The sequence below is a fragment of the Pleurodeles waltl genome, chromosome 10, assembly GCF_031143425.1.
Source record: "Pleurodeles waltl isolate 20211129_DDA chromosome 10, aPleWal1.hap1.20221129, whole genome shotgun sequence".
NCBI classification, from domain to species: Eukaryota; Metazoa; Chordata; class Amphibia; order Caudata; family Salamandridae; genus Pleurodeles; species Pleurodeles waltl.
Genome location: NC_090449.1, coordinates 492,808,145 through 492,828,119, shown reverse-complemented (window position 1 = coordinate 492,828,119; position 19,975 = coordinate 492,808,145). Strand labels below are relative to the sequence as shown.

At 41.8% G+C, this 19,975-nt stretch overlaps 1 long non-coding RNA gene across 1 annotated transcript in view; it reads right to left on the bottom strand.

Moving 5' to 3' along the window:
* Positions 1 to 9,168: 9,168 nt before the first annotated feature.
* The window catches only part of LOC138260783 (uncharacterized), a 176,934-nt gene continuing 166,127 nt past the window's right edge, over positions 9,169 to 19,975 (bottom strand). The window contains exons 3-4 of the long non-coding RNA XR_011198985.1: positions 11,554 to 11,614; positions 9,169 to 9,747 (exon numbers count right to left, since the gene is read on the bottom strand). This is a non-coding gene — a long non-coding RNA (uncharacterized lncRNA). The remainder of the gene's footprint in view (positions 9,748 to 11,553; positions 11,615 to 19,975) is intronic.

Sequence of the window (19,975 nt, the reverse complement as noted above, 5' to 3'; positions counted from 1 at the left end):
ACACAATATTGAATGGATTTATCATATTTCATATTATCCACAAGCTGCAGGACGGCTTGCTGAAAGCCCAATTACAAAAATTATCAGATGGAACTTTAAGAAACTGGAGAGACTATTTAAATGAAGCCCTCCAAATTTTGAATAACAGACCATTGACAAATGCAGAGACCCCTTTAATGTGAATGTTGACCCCAGAATTACAGATACAACCGCATGTAGCGACCAACACCATAATGTCTCGGAAAATAAAACTAGGAGCCTTAGCTCCTTACTGAGCCACACTAGAATCTGCAAGTCTTGATCTACATGCCTTATGCACCTACCGATTGAAACCAAGAGACAGGGTACTTTTTGAAACAGATGTTGGAATACAGATCCCCCCCCCAGGCATTTTGAATTGATTACTCCCAGATCTGGGTTGTCACTCAAAGGTATTCAGGTCTTGTAGAGAGTGATTGATGCAGACTACCAAGGAGAATTAGGAACTATTCTTTTGAATAGTGGAGACACTGACTTGAAACTACAACCGGGAGACAGAGTTGAACAGACTGTAATTATCCCATTATGTGGAAGAATAGTGAAAAGGGGGACTGGCCCAGCCCTTCTTACAGTCCGTGGGGAGGGAGGTTTTGGCTCAACTGACAAAAACCCTGGTGCTAAAGTGTGAGTAGAATCCCCAAATCGTCCTCCTGAACCAGCAGAAGTTATAGTGAAGGGCAGGGACAATATCTTATTAGTCATGAAACCTGGACAGAAAAAGTGGAAACATCTACCAGCTGATAAATTTTATTTGCGAGAATGATCATACTTGTCTCTTTTACAGATCATACTATGAGGTGTCTTTGTGCTAGCTGTACTATGTGGTCTCCCTCCGGGAGTGTGTGTGTGGGGTCGGGAGGGACGGAAAGCCCCCAGCTCCGAAATGATTGACCGACCACACCAATCGGCACCTTTACTGCACCTGACTGAAAATGTTTTGAACCATCTGACACGAGCTGTGCTCAACAGATCGGATTTCTGTATGTCCAACATGAAAAGTACTGTTGATGTCATATCAACGTGCTTGATCGCCATATCAACTCCTGCCAGTGGTTTGCCGCAAATCATTAATGCCACCAACAAAGATGGAGCAGTTTAAGAAAGTGACGTGTTGTCACACTTCTTCTTGTATGAATACTGCAGGTTTTGCCAAGAGGTAAAGGATGAGAAATGGGATAACCTAACCCATGTGATTACTAACAGTATTGCTACGGTGATGTCTGCTACAACTTAACTTATGATTCTCACAAAATCGGAAAATGTGCTCAAATACACCTGGAGACAACAATGTGGTCCCATCAAGAGATCCTGTGAGAACGAGTAATGTCATCATGGAAACGGTAAAACTTGTAACTATATAAACAATGGCATGTTTTGACAACATATTGTGACTGCCGCTAGCCACATCAAGCATGTCAAACTACCAGTGGGGTGGTTGTTCTCTTGTGGAATTACCACTTATAATGCATTCCTGCCAATATGACAGGTGGAGCGTGTGCTTTTACGCAGTTAGGACTCAATGTTTCTATTTCACTCTGTACATACTCGCTATCCAAGGAAAATAGTTCAATTAAGCAAAGACTGTTATAATACTCTAGTTATTAACAAGTAAGCATGTTTCAGGATGAGAATGTTTATAGCAGAGATGGGTATGGCTCTGTCTTGGAAATGCACATTGGGATCTGGCCAATTCCTTTGTCTGTTTTTAACACAGAACAAGTACAGTCAGTGCTTGAATTTCACAACTTACTTGAAGGGAGGGGAAAGTTACCAGAACCTTCTTCTTGGGATTGTTTAAGGTATATAAGGTGTGGAAACGTGGCACTGATGTAAAAGGAGCTCTATTGAATGTGGACGCACGGTTCAGGATACACCCCATATTGGGAAAACCTCCTGCCTCAGCCATGCAGGGTTCTTCGGCTTAATGATGCTGGCAAGGCCGAATAGGTTCAATCCCCATGGTGATGCATTCTTAATTCTTAATTATCTAGCTTTGCTGTATGCATGCATAAATATGTATATTCACTGCATACATTTTCATTGTTAATATATTGCACTTTTTCTGTTTATTATTATTCAACTGCTGTGTTTAATTTAGTATCTGCACATATTTTGCTGCAGTCAAGTTAAATGCTCACGTTAATATTTTTGTATACCCTTGCTTGAAACCTGGGAAGTGCCTTAATAAATTCATTACACAGACTAACAGTACTGCATTCTTTGAATTCTCTAGCCGTGTTTCCTCTTTGTTTGAAGCTAAGCAGAACAGGCCCCAGCATCAACCCAAAAGGTTTGGCCAAGGTCTCCACCATCCTTGAAGGCCCTATCACATAGGACCATCTCCTCTCTCAGATTCGTTCCATTTTTACCATATTTTTGGATGTTTTGAGGGGCAACCTTTTGCTTTGAAGATGTATTCATCTACCAATGCACACCAGTCTATTCCCCTACCGCACTCACTAACAGTAGATGGGTCTGCACTCCTCCATTACATTGAAAAGCCACGTTTGGCAAGTTACAAACTAAGCTCTTCAAGGGTCCAGGAGCTTCAGCCACCATCCCACACTTCTATTATTCCCAGGAATACAACTTTAGTATCCAGGGAACGGGCATGGCCCATCAGGCCCTGCAAGATTTTTAGTGTTACCGGTCTTTGACTGAAACCTAGGTAGTTACACATTTTATTTGTATACACCAGCCTATTGTATTTTATTTTATTTTTTGACTCATGTTAATTTCCATTTTATTTTGTCTGAGGAGAAAACGATCGATGTAATGTCTACTGGTACGAATTCTGTATACGTCATTAGTCTTTGGTCATAATGTGTAGTTCAGAATCTTAGGAGGAATTTGTATACGACAAAACAGTTGATGCTTGACGCTGGAAAGGGAAGGCCCATTGCAGGGTTCTGGAATAAACATACTTGCTTTCCACACATTCCTGTGTGTGCGTTGTCTTCTGTCGACATTGCAAAGATCTCCAGCTCAAACCTTATCCAGTTGTTAGTTTAGCAGGCATTGGAGCAAACATAGCAAGTTTGAGAATATAAGCAAGAAATGTATTTTAATAAAAATGTTAGTTAGTGGCTTAAACTGTAATCATACAGGTCTAGAAATTCTCATCCTCCAACTTATGGACTTTGATGTCATAAGATGGCAAAGATGACAAATCATGAATAGAAAAAATAAATTTATTGAAATGTAGAAATATTTTCCAAGGAGGACTTCAAGTAGAGATTATGGCCCTCATTCTGACCTTGGCGGGCGGCGGAGGCCGCCCGCCAAAGTCCCGCCGTCAGGTTACCGTTCCGCGGTCGAAAGACCGCAGCGGTAATTCTGACTTTCCCGCTGGGCTGGCGGGCGGTCGCCTTCAGACCGCCCGCCAGCCCAGCGGGAAAGAGGCTTCCACGATGAAGCCGGCTCGGAATCGAGCCGGCGGAGTGGAAGCTGTGCGACGGGTGCAGTTGCACCCGTCGCGTATTTCACTGTCTGCGCAGCAGACAGTGAAATACATGTAGGGGCCCTCTTACGGGGGCCCCTGCAATGCCCATGCCAGTGGCATGGGCACTGCAGGGGCCCCCAGGGGCCCCGCGACCCCCCCTACCACCATCCGGATCCCGGCGGTCGGACCACCGGGATCTGGATGGCGGTAGGGGGGGTCGGAATCCCCGCGGCGGTGCAGCAAGCTGCGCCGCCGTGGAGGATTCAATGGGGCGGCGGTACACTGGCGGGAGCCCGCCAGTGGTGCCGGTCCGACCGCGGCTTTACCGCCGCGGTCGGAATCCCCATTGGAGCACCGCCGGCCTGTCGGCGGTGCTCCCGCGGTCCTCCGCCCTGGCGGTCTTTGACCGCCAGGGTCAGAATGACCGCCTATGTTTGCCAGTAATTATTTGGTATGCCAGCTAGCAAGAACGATGTTCTCAAATTGGTTTGTCATGTTTGGATTCACTTTGTGTCAAGGCAAGCTAGATTCAAATACTTTGCATGTATTTTAATATTGGTGTACCCTAAAACCTGGTAATAACCTAATAAAAAACAAAGAGGCCCAGGTGTGGGTAACGAAGAATCATATTGGAGGGAGTGGGTTAAGAGAGGAGGGGAGAATTGGTAGGAGGACGGGTTGAGGATTGGAGTTGTGGTGGAATGTAGAGAGGTCGGGAGCAGGTGGAAAGATGAGCAGAGAAGATTCTTAATGGAGGTGAGGATGTGAGATGAAGGTTGTTGTGGTGAGGTGACTGAGAAAAGTCGGTAATAAGGTGATACTAGGATGGCGAGCGTAGGATTATAGTGGACCCTTGGGCAACTTGTGCACTGGAAGAGAAGCAGCAGTGATCCCTCATCATGGAAAAGGCAGCCCTGAGGACTGGTTGCAGAGTTCCAGTCTCAAGATGACAACACACGTTCAGGGGCAACTGAAAACCTTTCTTAAGCCTAGATCAAGGTGCATTAGTAAAACTGCTTGCAAGAGTCTCACATTGTAATGTCAGCAGAAGGGGGAGCATGTCATCAGCTAGACGATTTTGTTGACATGCTTTCAAGGGTCCTTTTTCTAGAACAGCTGATGGTTGATGCTGCAGATCAGGACTGAGGTGCAGGTCCCTGCTTCTTGTGAGGGCTTCAATATTGCTTTGGGAAGGTGCCAAGTGTGGCCTAACTGGTGTAACGTATTCTAATCCTCAACTTTTTATTTGATAAATAAATTATTTCTCGGAGGTCTGGGCAAAGAGTTCACTCCATTAGTATTAGTTTAGGAATCATATACATAAATAAGCAACTGAAAGATGATCAGTTAACATTTGCGAAGGGTCTGCCAACGTGCACAAACACATCACCACATTTTTAGTAACTTTTGATCCGTTTGAGCAAAAAAAAAGTTTGCTGAAATCTGCAGATTATGCAGCAGATATAGTTTATGTGACAAATTTAGCAAACCTTTAATTGTGGGAAAAACACAGCAGCCGCAGAATCACATATTTTCAGTGGTCCTGGAAAAAATGTTTCATACAAAGGATACATTACCAAAAACATAGTGGGCAGAAACAAGTTCTACTCTAAATGCTCTTGTGTGCTAAATGTGTTTTAAAGCTGAAAGTTTAACAATTAGATTGGAGTAGCGCAATTTAGACTCTATTTACACGTCTGCATAGCGCAAATACGCATTTATATTTGCCATTACGTCTACTGTGTGCATTAAATAATATTTACATGTGTTCTACAAATGGATCCCAAAAGACTGCTGCAAAAACGTAACCCATGCCCCGGTTACCAGCAGACTCAACTATGGCAACACCCTCTCCGCCGGTACCACCCAGAAGAACCTCAAGAAAGTACAGCACATCCAAACGCCTCCGCCAGACTCATCCTGGACATTCCCTGCAGCGAACATATCTCCAATCACCAAGAGATGTCCACTGGCTCCCTATAGAGAAGAAAATTACCTTCAAGCTCCTGGTCCATGCTTAGAAGGCCCTCCACGACCTAGGACCCGCCACCTCAACCACTGCATCACTTTCTACTCCCCCACCAGACCTCTCTGCTCCACTCAACAAGCCCTACCCACCTTCCCCGCATACGTAAGACCTCAGCTGGATGAAGATCGTTTGCCTACCTCGCAGCAACACCATGCCCGCACCTCAGGCAGCCACCATCTCTACCTCAATTCAGGAAGGACCTTAAAACCTGGCTCTTTGACTGAAGCTCAAAGGACAAACCCCCCTTAGCGCCTTGAGATCCTTATGGGTGAGTAGTTGCACTTTACAAACTTTGACTGATTGATTGTGTGAGCACTTAAATGCATTAATGAAATGTAACCACTGTGAAACTGAAAGCTTTATAAACATGTTCACTAATGTTCATTTGAAATGCTTACATGTACTCATTATTCGTGTGGATATTTACACTTTAGGTTGTATTTGCAGTAAAATATATACTTTCATCATAATCATCAAACTTTATTCAGTCTCATAGGTGACCATAAAAAAAGCACATTGTTTAAAAGGAAATACAAATATAAAACTTTTTATAATAAAAGCAACAGTAAAATCACCAATCCCCCAATTCTAAATCATATGGCATTCTTCTTCCTTGTTCTTAGGACCTGGGTAACGAAATCCAGGACAGCAAAGCATATTTTTGGGGATTCCAAATGCTGTACAATCATAAAACCCTCCCAGTGCGTTATAGGGCATTTCTCTCTAAAAAACATAGGGCATTTTGTTAGTTCTAAGCTGTGTTAGATACAATCTTTGTTTCAACCCCTTTACCCATGTCACACAGTGCTCCATGCCAACTGCTGTAGGAATTCGTATGTAAGATTGCACTGAAGACATGTCAGTCACTTTTATCATTCTCAGTCTACCCATATGGGACAAATACAATTCCTTAACATGCAACTTAAAATTCAGTCTTATATTTTTGGGGGTTTCAAAAAGATGGTTTAAACCTATATCCTACAGTACTCTCTTCACATAGGAAATCCATGGGATAGTGAAATGTTTGCTTTTGTTTAAGGCAGACCCCTAAAATGTTGTGGGTAAAATTCAATTGTGAAGAGGACCATACCTTCACCCATAACACAATGGGTGCTAGGCCCACCCAATCCTCCAGGAACCCTAGTCTTACTTCACAGTGAGATATAAAACTCAAGGTGGATCTGGGGAGCCCCAACAATTTACTCAAAAATGTATTTTCTATTACTTAAACCAATTTGGGTGACGTATGCCCCCATACCATATGTGCTGACTGAAAGGCATTTACTTTTATGTATCAGGACCATTTCTTTTGAGGGTCTATGGACACACTTTTTTGCAAACCAAAGCAGCATTTCACACCACGCCTCCATTGCTTGTGACCACTCAGAAGTAATCAGTCCCAAGATAGGTTTGCATCAAATAATATACCCAAGTAACTAAAATGCATGATCTTTTTTATAGGTATACCCCGCAGAAAGAAATGTTTGGAGCGAGTATCTTTTGGGCCACAAGATAATATATAAGATTCATCATTATTAACTTTAAGGTTCAGTCCTTGCATAAAACTTTGAAACCTGTCTTAGAGAGCCTGCAGGCAGTTAGCTGTGTGGGCTAAGAGGACCGCATCATCTGCATAAAGCAGGAATAAAATTGGTCGTGAGCCAATTTTAGGGACAATCAAAGTGTACATGCTTTAAAAAGAATCTAATGCATTAATATAAAACAGTAATAAAAAAGGAGACAAAATACATCCCTGCCTCACCCCACGGGTGACTGGGATGGGAGGGGTCAAACCACCCAGTTGAGCGTACCGCACTCTCATGTAATTATCTTGATGTAAATATTTCAGAACAGCCAAGAGAGGGCAATCGATACCTGACAAAGTCACAATGTCCCAAAGTTTCCCCCTGTCCACTAAGTCAAAGGAACTGAAGAGGTCCTTAAAGCCAGATAAATGGTACTTCCCCTGGCTCTGACATATTTCCCTAGGAACAGGGATAGGTTCAGAGCTTGTTCAGACACTCCCCTACCTGGGCAAAACCCATATTGCACACCTGTAAAAAACAGATTATCTTCTGCCTAAGTTTCCAATCTTCCTAAAATAACCCTGCCAAAGATCTTCATAGAAGAATCAAGCAAAGAGATAGGGTGATACTTAGAGGGGACATTTTTATTTACTTTCTTATAAATTGGGACTATAATTGACTGTCTCTATGACTCCAAATTCCCCCCAATTAACAAGATCTAAATATGCTGGTCAACAATAGGGCCCCCAAATCAAATTTTGGTTAAAGAATTCACATGGGACCCCGTCAGGACTTGGTGCCTTCCCTTCATGGAGCGTCAAATGGCTGCTTGTATTTCCCCCACTGAGATGGAATTATAAAACTCTTTAAATTCTGTTAGCTAAACAGCCTTTTCTGTGGGGGGTGAAACATTATCAATTCGTTCTAAATTAAATATCTCAGAGAAATGAGCCACCCATTCATGTTCTGTTATATGACAGTCTATTCCTGAGGGTTTTTTTCTGTAAAGAAAGGTGTATTACCAACCTCCCAGAATAATCTGTTGTCTTTCAGAGCAGCTGCTTGCTCTAGTTCCTCCCAGGCAATTACTCTAATATTTTAATTTCTGTTTTCAATAGCTGCTCTGTAATTTTTTATGGCTGCAGGTACTTGCTTTGCTTCACTAATGACTGAGCTGAAACACTCATGCACTGACAAAAATCTCTGGAATTCACTTCTTAGTCTAAAGAAGAGATTTATTGATTCACTTTGCAAGGTTTGTAAAAGGAGATTAGCATGCTGAAAGCACATGTTTAAAAATAGTCACAGCAATGAAATGAAAACATGTACAAATGATTCTCCACTGCAATATACACAGCGAATATATGTATCTATGTTACAATGCAAAGCAAATAATGAATTAAAAAATATGCATCACCATAAGGCAAGGGTACATCTACTTCATCTCCCTCCTATCAGCATCAGATCGCCAGATCCCAGAATCGATTGAGGTGAGAGAGGGATCAATTATCCTCATGGGAAGGATGACACACCCTAGTGTCCTGGCCATGTCTGAGATTTGAATCACTCTCGGTCCCCGGTCCTTCTGGTCTCGGCCTCTTATTCTAGAACCTCCCTCTCACTGCAGTTTATTATTCAAAAAATGCTGATTACTTTAGGCCAGCTTTGAGAAGAACATGTCGGGACTTGGCCACAATCCCAAGGTGCCCTGAATCAAAACAAAACCGTTCACCACCGTGCTAGTACATTCTTATCAGCCTAGGCCCTTGGTGGGACAAGAACATGAAAAGAAGTAGAATAAAAACAGGACAACGTTGAAAACTACTTGCAGCTTTTAATGTGGCGGTTGGCTAATGCCAAAATAAGTCAATAGGCATGATGAATCTATTGGTCACTAATGTGATGGTGTGCTGCTAGGTTAAGTGCAACGTGGAGTCAGTGGTCAAAACACAAATATTACCACACGCCACCCTTTTGACCAATGACTCATATACCCTATAGTCCTAAAGTCAACTTCTTTTTTTTTCTTTTAAACCATTACAAGCAAATCAGGTATGCATTGTACATAGCAACATAATGAAATGACAAGAGCAATCACTAAAAAGCAATGGAAGTGGGATTAATTTATTGATATTCTAAAAAGTTAAACCAGGCACAGCTATAATAAAAAGACTGAAGCTTACATATTTTTACTGGGATAATAAGTGAACCACAGTCTTCACTTAATTGAATAGTGTCTCTAGGATAACGAGTTGGTATAGAGTTAGATGGCAACATCATGAGTCCTAATCATGTAAAGGTACACGGTCCACCTGTAATGTTTGCTGGAATGTAAGTAAAAGTGAGGTTCCCATACGAGAATAGTCAGCCAACTGGCAACTTGAACATGCTTAATGAGACTGGCAGCAGTCATCAGGTGATAAAAAGCCATGTTGTTTGTTCCATTAGAATTGCATAGAATGGCAATAAAACACGTTGGTAGGATATCCATGGTACTCTGCATTATTCCCTGGCAGAACTTTGATCTGTGAAGCACAATTAGTGCCAAATGGATCCATAGGTATTGCCCTTCAAAAGCATCAGAGGTGTTGCGCAACATGATTTATCAATCAGGTTCAGGTTGGGGGTGCTGTCCCTCCCGACTGCACATGCACACGCCCAAAGGGAGACCACACAGCACACTCATGGCCAGAGGCAAGTGGTAGTATAATCTGTAAAAAAAACAAGTATGATCTTTCTTGCAAATAACATTTGTCAGCTGAAATATGCTCCCATTTTCCTTTCCTAGCTTCATGATCAGCAGGACATTATTAGGGCCCTTGGCTATAATTTCTGCAGGTTCTGGAGGGCCATTTGGGGGTTCCTCCCACACCTTAGCATCAGGGTTTTTGTCAGTTGAACCAAAACCTCCCTTCCCGTGTACTGTCTGAAGGGCTGGGGCAGTCCCCTTCCTTACCAATCCTCCATACACTAGACTTATGACAAGCTGGGCAATTTTGTAAGCATGCAGATTCTGGTGTGGCTCTGTAAGGAGGTGAAGCTCCAGGTTTTATTTCCCAGTACACAATGGTGTTGGTGACCAAATGTGGTTGTATCAGGGGAGTTTCAGCATTTTGTAATGGTCTGTTATTCAGAATCTGGAGTGCTTCAGTTAAATGCTCTCTCCAGTTTTTCAGAGTCCCATCAGATGATGTTTTAGTCCAGAACCCTAGGGACGCTCCTGTTCTTCTTTGCTTTTGCCACCTGCTCCAATCTACATATTGTCCCTGGATAGTTACATGCAACACAATGTCTCCTTCCTGCACTGTCCACAAGTCTAAAGCCTGTTGAATTATTTATTTTGCCAAATCAAAAGCACACTGCTGCTCTTCACTCTATTCAAACTCATGTTTTTTCTTGTCACTTTGTACCAAAGGGTTAAGATTTTACTCAGATGAGGGTCATGCTGTCTCCAAAAATCAAACAATCCCATGAATTGCTGTGTCTCTTGCTTAGTGTGAGAAGTAGCAAACTCCAAAATCTTTTGTTTTACCTGTAGCAACATCTCTCTTAATGTCCTGGACACATTTTACTCTGCAAAAGCTCCATAAATATATCTTTAACATCCTTAACTTCTTGCTAGGTGTAATCTTCTAAAGAGTGCATTTCAACTCCTGCCAAAGTCTGTGGGCTACTCTCTATATTTTTTCTAAATATTCGCTGTGCACGAACTACGTTCTGCTCATGTAGCTCACAATGGCCCCAACCTTTTTTTAACCTCCACATTACTGGAATGTGAGAAATCAGCTTTCCCTGCAATAGTCTGGTAGATATCAGCCTTATCTTGTAATAACGTATTCTGGCAAAACAGCATAGTTACAGTGTTTTGTGTGTCAACAAGCTGTTTCTGTAATTTCTGATTTTCATATTCCAGCTGTTTACATCTCTCATGCATTTTTATGTAAGCAGACAAAAGTATCCAAACCCTCCTGTCAAGAACAAAAGGGTAATCATTCTGTTAAAAAAACACCTTTTTGTAAACATATATTAATTATATTTTATCCAAGCGCCCATCCCAAAAATGAGAAAGTCCTGATAAACAAGAAAACACATTTGCCAAGACATCATAAGGCATTTTTTAATTTCACATGCATTTTCAGACATGTTTTGCGGTGCTTCATTTAACTCTCTGAATAAAAACATATTTTCACCTTTAAATCATACACTGTCAACTTCCAACTTCCCTGTAGACTGTCCAACTATGCCAAAATGTTTTGCTTCAATAATGACCGAGCTGAAACACTCAAGCACTGACAAAAACCTCTGGAATGCGCTTCTTAGTCTAAAGAAGACATTTATTAATTAACTTTACAAGGTTCTGAAAAGGAGATTAGCATGCTGATGGCACACGTTTAAAAATGGTCACAGCAATTAAATGAAAACATGTTCAAATGATTCTCCACTGCAATATACACAACAAATATATGTATCTATATCACAATGCAAAGCAAATAATGAATTTAAAAAATATGCATCACCTTAAGGCAAGGGCACATCTGCCTCATCTCCCTCCTATCAGCGCCAGATCCCAGAATCGATCTAGAAGAAAGAGAAATCAATTATCCTCATGGCAAAGATGATACATCCCAGTGTCCTGGGCATGTCTGAGATCTGAATCACTTTCGGTCCCTGGTCCATCTGGTCTCGGCCTCTTATACTTTGAACAAACAAGAGAGGAAAATTCAAAACGCTCCCTCTCACTGCAGAAGTTTATTATTCAAAAAATGCTGATTACTTTTGGCAAGCTTTGAAAAGAACATGTTGGGACTTGGCCACAATCCCAAGGTGCCCTGAATCAAAACAAAACCATTCCCTGCCGTAGTAGTACATTCTTATCATCCTAAGCCCTTGGTGGGAAAAGAACATGAAAACACATAGAATGAAAACATGACAATGTGGAAAACTACTTGCAGCTTTTAACGTGGCGCTGGCTAATGTTAAAATAGGTCAATAGGCTTAATGAAGCTGGTGGTCACTAATGTGATGGTGTACTGCTAGGCGAGGTGCAACGTGGAGTCAGTGGTCAAAGCACAAATATCACCACAGTACTACAACTGGGTCTCGCGGTACAATGTTTGTGGCTTGTTTTAAAACTTGCAGCGCACTTGTACGGTCTGAATCAAACCAGGACTGGGGAGGATTCTCCTTGCAAGGATTCTCTACCAACAATGAGTCTGAAATGAACATACACATTTTTGAAAAATTTAAATAAAAAATGTCTAGTTCAGGGGCATCCATTAGGCAACACTTCACCTCCCTCACTCTATTTCCAACTGTTTCTGTCATTATTTTATTAACATGTTGCGATTTTCTATGTACCCCTTTGTTTGTGGCAAAGGTTAATGAAGGCTTTTTCCCTTGAATTGCGGGGCTCTGAGTACATTAGTTAGCTCAATCATAATTGGATAGTGATCACTCCAAGGGGATTGACACACCTCGTACTTCCCCATCCAATGATATAGGTCTTCTGACAAAAGAATATGATCTATAACACTCCTCCTGCCTCTCCCTACAAAAGGTGGTTCAAACTGCAAATTTACATCTCTATGCGCGAGATGTATCAAGCTCCCGGTTTGCATTTCTTAAATAGCGAATTTTAAGAAATCGCTGTTTGGGAAATGCAAAATGGGATGTATGAAAATTGTGATTTGTTAATACCGATTTCTTAAAAATCGCAATCGCCATTAGCAAATCGCAATTAGGGAATGGGACTCCATTCATCCCTATGGGCCTGTAGGCCCATAGATCGAAATGGTTTAGCATTTCTGAATTTGCGAATTCTTGCTAGGAATTCTAAAATTAGGTAAAATTAGGTAATGCAAATCCCCAGGGTGCTGGGGGCCTAAAGCCCCCTTTGATGCATCCCCAAAAAATATTTGTGGACATGTAAAGCGCACTCATGCCCTAGGAGCATGTGTGTGCTACATGCCATTTTAAAAAATGCATTTTTCATGCATTTTTTAAAATTGCACGGGCTTACCACCAAACTTCAATTTGTCGTAATTTAATTTCCTAAATGCCAAATTCGCATTTAGGAAATGCATGATGCATATGCACTGGTAATCGCAAATAGGTATTCCCTATTCGCGATTCCCTAAATGGAGTCGCAATTTCAGGGAATCACTATTTTAGCGATTCCTTGAAATTGCACTGCAAATGCTATTCATACATTCTGAAAGGCATTTTTGCATTTGCAAACGGTGGAATTTTGCAGTTCGCACCGTTTGGGAATGCAAAAAGCTTTGATACATCTGGCCCTTTGATCTGATGCAAAATGCTAATTATTAACAACCACTATTTTAGTTAATGCATTCGCATGCACTGTTTGTTGCAAATGGCTGATATAGTCCCCCTGCCCATTTGAAATCCCACAAGCCCTACTCCCACTATGACAGATCTCCTGCCCGTAATAGGGTGGCATTAGGGTCTTTTTCCACTATTTTATTCAGCAAAGTTCTCAAATAAAAGTTAATGAGAACATTATTATGTGCCACAGGATAAGACAACTTCAGGATTTGAAAATGCTTGTTTGAAAAAAACGTCCTTAATTGTAGGATTCCCTGATGCTACAGAAACAAAGTCCTCCCTTTCCCCTCCCAGCCACAGAAGGCACTGAAGGGGAACAGAAAGATCTGTACTCATTAATAGAAGGACATCAAACAACCATATCTCTTGGCAACACACAATGTCAAATGAGGTATTAAAGCTCAACCATTCCTGATTTGTTACTTTGGATCTAGGTCCTGCCACCTTCCAAGAAAGGAGTCGTAGGGCTTTTAAATGAGGCTGGGTCGTACTGTCCAAAGTTGATAAACAAACAGCCTGAGGGGGAAGCAGGAAGGGGGTTTGAGCTGTATTTGAATGATTGGGTACTATCTTTATTTCCAGGTTCCCCCAGATCCCTTAGTAAGTACTGCTTTCCATCTCTTTTATTTACGTTTTGTATTTATTTTGAAAGTGTGCAAATATGATGTATTAAAAATGCACATTTAGAGGCATATTTATAATTCCCTAGTGCCACCTTGCGCCACAGTAGTGTAATTTTTGTAACGCTAATGTGGCTCAACGAGGCCAAATTCCTAGCGTCATATTTTCAAAGTGACACAATGCATACATTGCGCCACTTTGTAACCCTTTGCACTACATTATGCCTGCACCTGCATGCTCGTTAGGGAGGCCGAGAAAATGGCGCAAGAAAATCTAAGAGATTTCCTTGCATCATTTTGTATGGCACTTTTAACGCCTGCTCAGAGCAGGCATTAAAAGGGGGCTTCAGTATTTTAAGTATGGCGCACACATGGTGGTGGTAGGAGAGTGCTGAGGGGTGCAGGGAAAGTGGTGCTGCTTAGTTAAAGTTACCCTGAATTAAGGACTTAATTTTGAAATATATTTTGCTTGGTTACCATGTGCTTTCTTTTGCAGGTACGTTTCAAGGTTTCATTAGCTATAGAAAAAGAGTATTGTTATATGTATTAGCATTGCTGATAGTAAAGCCTAACAAGAGAAATCTTGGCAGAAGAAGTGAAGGCCTAATGAGCAGCTGAAGTCTCCTATTTATCGCTTATCAGGAATGGGGAATGCTCAAGGTTGCAGTAACTGCTCAACTTCTAAGGGCTGAGAATTTCATCTGATGTTGCAAATGCACACCACGGGAGGAGGCATGATTGGTTCCTGGTGGGGTGGGAAAAGATATAATTGTTACTGAAGGTCTTATTTCTTTTGATTAATGTTCACACTAGTTAACGCAGATTCCCGTGGCTTTTGAGGGGTACAGACGTCTCAGCTCTCACATTTCCATATTTCTCTAAAACTTCATTCAGACCATTCTCATTCCATATTTAGAACTCTTATTAGATGATTTTAGAATCATTTCGTGTTTTGGAGAGAGAGAGCAGAAGTTTATTTCTGGAAGACCTATTTCTGATTCTCAGTTTCTGTATTGCAGTGGCTGTTATTGCTTTGTATCTTAATCTATTAAGATTGACATTGAGATTGAACTAGTTACGATATTTCAGCTTGCCAGCTGTAATCTTGCATCTTGACTTGCATATATCTTAGACTGATTATTGATTGAAAATAAAAATTACTTAACTTCAATTACCGATTCCTGGTCCTTGTTTTGTGGCCAAACAGGCTTCACAAAAATGGAATTGTTTTATTATTGTTAACGCCCTTTGCATGCCAATCAACTGAAAAAGATCAGATGAGAGATTGTAAATCACGCTCCTGTGTGCTCCTAATACCAATTCTTGCTGACTAGTGCTGACAGTGGATAGTCTCCACAGGCTAACTTTAAGCCAGGACCCAGATTTACTAAAAAATTGGTCAGCGCTTTGTTGTGCAAACAGGGGACATTACGACTGGTCATGTACCAATTATGTTATCATTCATGCTTGCTTTAAAATCTGAGGTCAATGTGACACTAAAGCATTACTCCATGGTGCATGGGCGAGCAGTGTTCCTGTTAGCCTTATCAACTGTGCCAGGAGGAGCTATCAGGTATTACTAATGAATGCTCATTATTTCTTTGTATACACTGCATGGAAATTTCCATTGCTTGAGGAGAGTATATCTGCTGATGCTTACTGATAAACTGTTCGACATGCGGCAGCAGGGGCTGTCTTGTGATGTCCTTTCAGCTGAAATAAACATTTCCTTTTGAATTAATCTCCTGCCTAAGAGTATTAATTGAATAATGTTTTTACATATACCCCAAAACAAATTTGTATATACAGACAGTTCCAAAGGGTATTTCACCTATGATGTCAAGGTTATCAGAAATTACACATTATGCTTGTAAATATCAATATTCATCTCACCCATTGTTTACTGTGAATTCATTTTTTTGCTAGAATTCCACACAAAGCCAATTCACACTCATTTGGTGGATCAAGATTAGGATTGTTAGCCCTTTTCCTGCTCCATTGCATGCCACAGAAGCATTTGAGATGCACTCCTGTTGACTTTTGGTACAAAAGAGTTATTGCATGTAAAACAGGGGCAGCTCCTCCATTAGGGCAGAGGAGCGTCGCCCCCACCAGCAATGGCAGCTGCAAAACCTTTTCAAGAAAATGATGATAAACTGTGTTTCTTATCATTTTCTTGAAAAGGGGCGGGACATTGGGGGTGACGAGCACTTGAGGGGAATGCACAGAGCACTCCCCTCCGATCTCATGCGTATTTGGCCGGCCGTCTCAGGCCAGCCAAACACACATGCACAATAGGCTCTCTCCAGCCCAGCAACACAGTGCCGGGCTGAAGAGAGCCTGCATATGCTCCCAAGTCTGCCCATGAGCACCCTGGCTGGGCCCTCTCAGTCAATCCTGACGCTGCTTTGAGCAACGTCGGGACTGGCCGCAGGGCAGGCTGGGAGCCTGTGTCTGCAGCTTGTGCTACGAGGCACAGAGGAGCGGCGCGGCGGAGGAGGTAAGTGTTTTTGTTTTTATTATTTTTTTTATTTAATTTTATTAACTCCCCCCGCTCGCTGTCCCGCCCCTTCTGGTTTTCGCGAGCTACAACTGATGTAAAAGTAGATCCGCAAATCCATATATGCTGCTTTCCACCACAACACATCATTTAATAACAGGCAAGTGCCCACATTAAGCAATGGTAAATCTGGGCCAAGGTTGGAATCATCCCCAGCTTTTTAAAACTTACCTCTAATAACCACATATTTTAGCCTATTTTGAGTGAAGTGGCACTGACAAATGTAAAAACTTTTTTAAAATCCACATATTTTTTTTTCCATATACAAAGCAAGACAAAACAGCGCACATAGGGAGTTACAGCAAAGGCCACGCTCATACAGCGGCAACATACAAGTTCAGAAAACATGGCAAGTGCTATCTAGCCTAAACCATAGTAATCCCACCAGCTCCTCCAGATTTTGCTATGTTTCTTTGAAATCCCTACGCTGCGTCTCTTCCTGCTTCAGACATCAGTCCATTCTAAAATGCCACTCTGCAAAGAGAGAGGTCGCACTTCAATATCTACTCCTCTTCATACCTGTCCTCAGTATCGCCCCCTCCCATTCTAAAAGTTCAACGAATACGACTTACTATGATTCTTACTTACAGATTCCAATGGTGCAGCGGCTCTGGTGCACAGAAGCCTGAGGACCCTACTGAACCTGAATATTTCTGCATTTTATCATTCAAACAGGAGTAGATATTGAAGTCTAACAGTGGGCAGGTATAAATACCTTTTTTGATTTTCGCATGGAGAGTTAGGCAAACAAGCAAGCTGTAATGCTATTTAATTTGTATTTATTTATTCTTATTCAAACAGTAACTGGAGGCAGGGTCGTTTCCTTCCTTGCATTAGGGGCTCATGACACACTGGCTATGCTATTGACTATGTACTGCAGACTCCCCCTCTCTATCCTAACCCCTACCCCTCTGCACAAATACCTGTCACCGGTACTTGGAGGTACACCTTGGTATCATAATGTTATGAGTTGAGCAGTGGCTTCTGAGATCAAACCTGACAGCAAGGAAGATTGGTACTCCTTTCGATCAGTTCACCAAGTGTCTGGAATCAAAGCTTTATGCTAAGTCTGAACTGACAAGACACCCCCAGTAGCATATGAAACATTATTTGGCCTCTGTGTTCAACAAAGGGTAGCTTCTAAATGAAGTGTAAGGAAATAATGTGACTGTGTAAGAAACAATCATCACCTGTAACTACTATGATGAAATGATGCTGCCTTTTATGGCTTCAATCTGTGAAGGTAAGATCATGTAGTTGATAGCTGTTATTATTCACAAATCGCTGGTGTCTGTTATGCAGTAAAAAAGTTTTGTTTGTGTTCATCTAAGTGAGCATTTACACTCTAGATGGGTGGGTAATGATCAATAGAAGCATGGGCGTAGGATACTGAAGGGGTGGCAAAAATAACCCCATCACCCCTGATTGGTTAGGGAGTCGCAATAATGGGGGCAGACAATGCACTCCTCTGCAGCCAGTTTTCATTGGCATTAGTTTTTTTGCATTGTTTTTCTGCAGTTCTTTTAATAGTTGCACTTATTTAAAAAAAATAAGGGCCAGATTTACAAGGCCCTAGTGCCACCAGACCATCACTTTTTGTGGCACTCCGGTGGTGCTGTGCAGTGCGCCACATTTACAAGGTGGCGCTAAGCCACTATTTGTGGCCCCTCTGACGCAGTTTTCTGCGCCAGAGGGGCATGCAATAGGTGTTGCTGTGGGCGTTCCACCACAACACCCATTGCTTTTGATGCTGCCCCAGATTTACCAGAAGTTGTAAATCTGTGGAAGCATCAAAAACTAATGCCACCCCAGGGATGTCATTAGCATGGCGCAGCGAGGAGGAATACTTTAATTTCTCCTCATTTCTTTCTTTATCCATGTGTGCTGCATTCTGCAGCACGCATAGAAAGAGCAAAAGGTCACAAATGGTTGTTTATGTGCAGGAAGGTCTTCCTGCACATAAACAATCATTCAAAAATGATGATTTGGTACTTCTATGTCTGCCGCATTATAAGTGTCAAATCACCATTGTAGATTGTTTATGTGCAGGAAGAGACACCTTCCTGCACATAAGCAATCAATCCCCTCAACGCAAACACCCTTGCACTATTGCACAGGGATTCCTGTGTTGCAGCTAAATTCAGAGCAAGCGCAGGGGTAAACACAGGGATGCACCATATGTTAGCAAAGTGGGTGCATCCCTGCATTTCTAAGGTGAAGCAGCGAAGAGCTGCAAATGTTGGCACAGCACCGAGCTGCACCACTTTTAGTAAATCTGTCCCTATGTTCTAAAAACCAACTGCAATACAAAATGCAGTGAACTTTCACATTCCTGTGTTTCACCAAATAATCTGGGGCATATTTTGGAAAAGTGGCGGATCAATCATGATGCACCACTCTTCTAGCTCCCCATTGTGTCCCCCTAACTACGCCATGTGTGCACCGTATTTACAATACAGTGCACTATGGCTGTTGTATCCACATTTATGGAGCTAATGTGCCGCTTTGCTGGATTAGTGCCATAAATTATGGCGCTAACGCAGCAAAGCACAGGAAGGTCCATTGTTTTCAATCGGAGCGTCATCTTAAGACCTGCCTTAAGGCAGGCATTGATAATGATGCTAAAATGGGGCTAGTAAATTTCACTGCACCATTTTTCATGGCCTCCCTACGTGGGAACTCCCTCCTTGCATACTTTATGCTTGGTGCAGACATAATGTGGCGCAAGGGTGTAAATACGATGCATTGGAAATGCAACCTTAGTGCCACATTTGCGTAAAAAAAAGTGACTCAAATATGGTGCAAGGTGGCGTTAGGGGCATCAAAAATATGCCCCTCTGTGCCTAACGCATCTAGAACATGCAAAACATTCGTTGAGAACTTTGAAACTTCACCACTTTCGAAGAGCTGCGTTGTGCAGAAATGTTTTAATATCAAGAAGAAAGCAATAAAAACAAAATGAACTCCTAGCACCTTCCCAAATCTTCAGAAATTGTGCAGTAAACTTGGAAGCCTTTGGGTTATAACACAGCGCTTTGCTTTGTGCAAAGTCACGTTCATAAAGTGCTCTTCGATGAATGAGTGAGTCTAACATCAAGATTCAATGCATTTTAATAACATAAAGCGCATTAGACTCCACAAGGAGGAAGAAAGCGGTTACGTCTCAACCCTAAAGATTTATTAAAGGATTGGCAAAGTTACAAACTCAGTTCATCAAATTAGTTGTAAATTCATTAATCAATACGCAAATGCATTACTCAACATGTTTCAAATCAATCAAAGAATCAGAAACAAAGACAACCTATTATAAAGTTGTCTCAAAATGAAAATTAAGCTAGATCTCTTCTCCCATAAAAAGAGCACCCTTCTCTGCTAAGTAAGAGAAGTTTCTGCCAAGAAGCCAAGGAAAAGGGC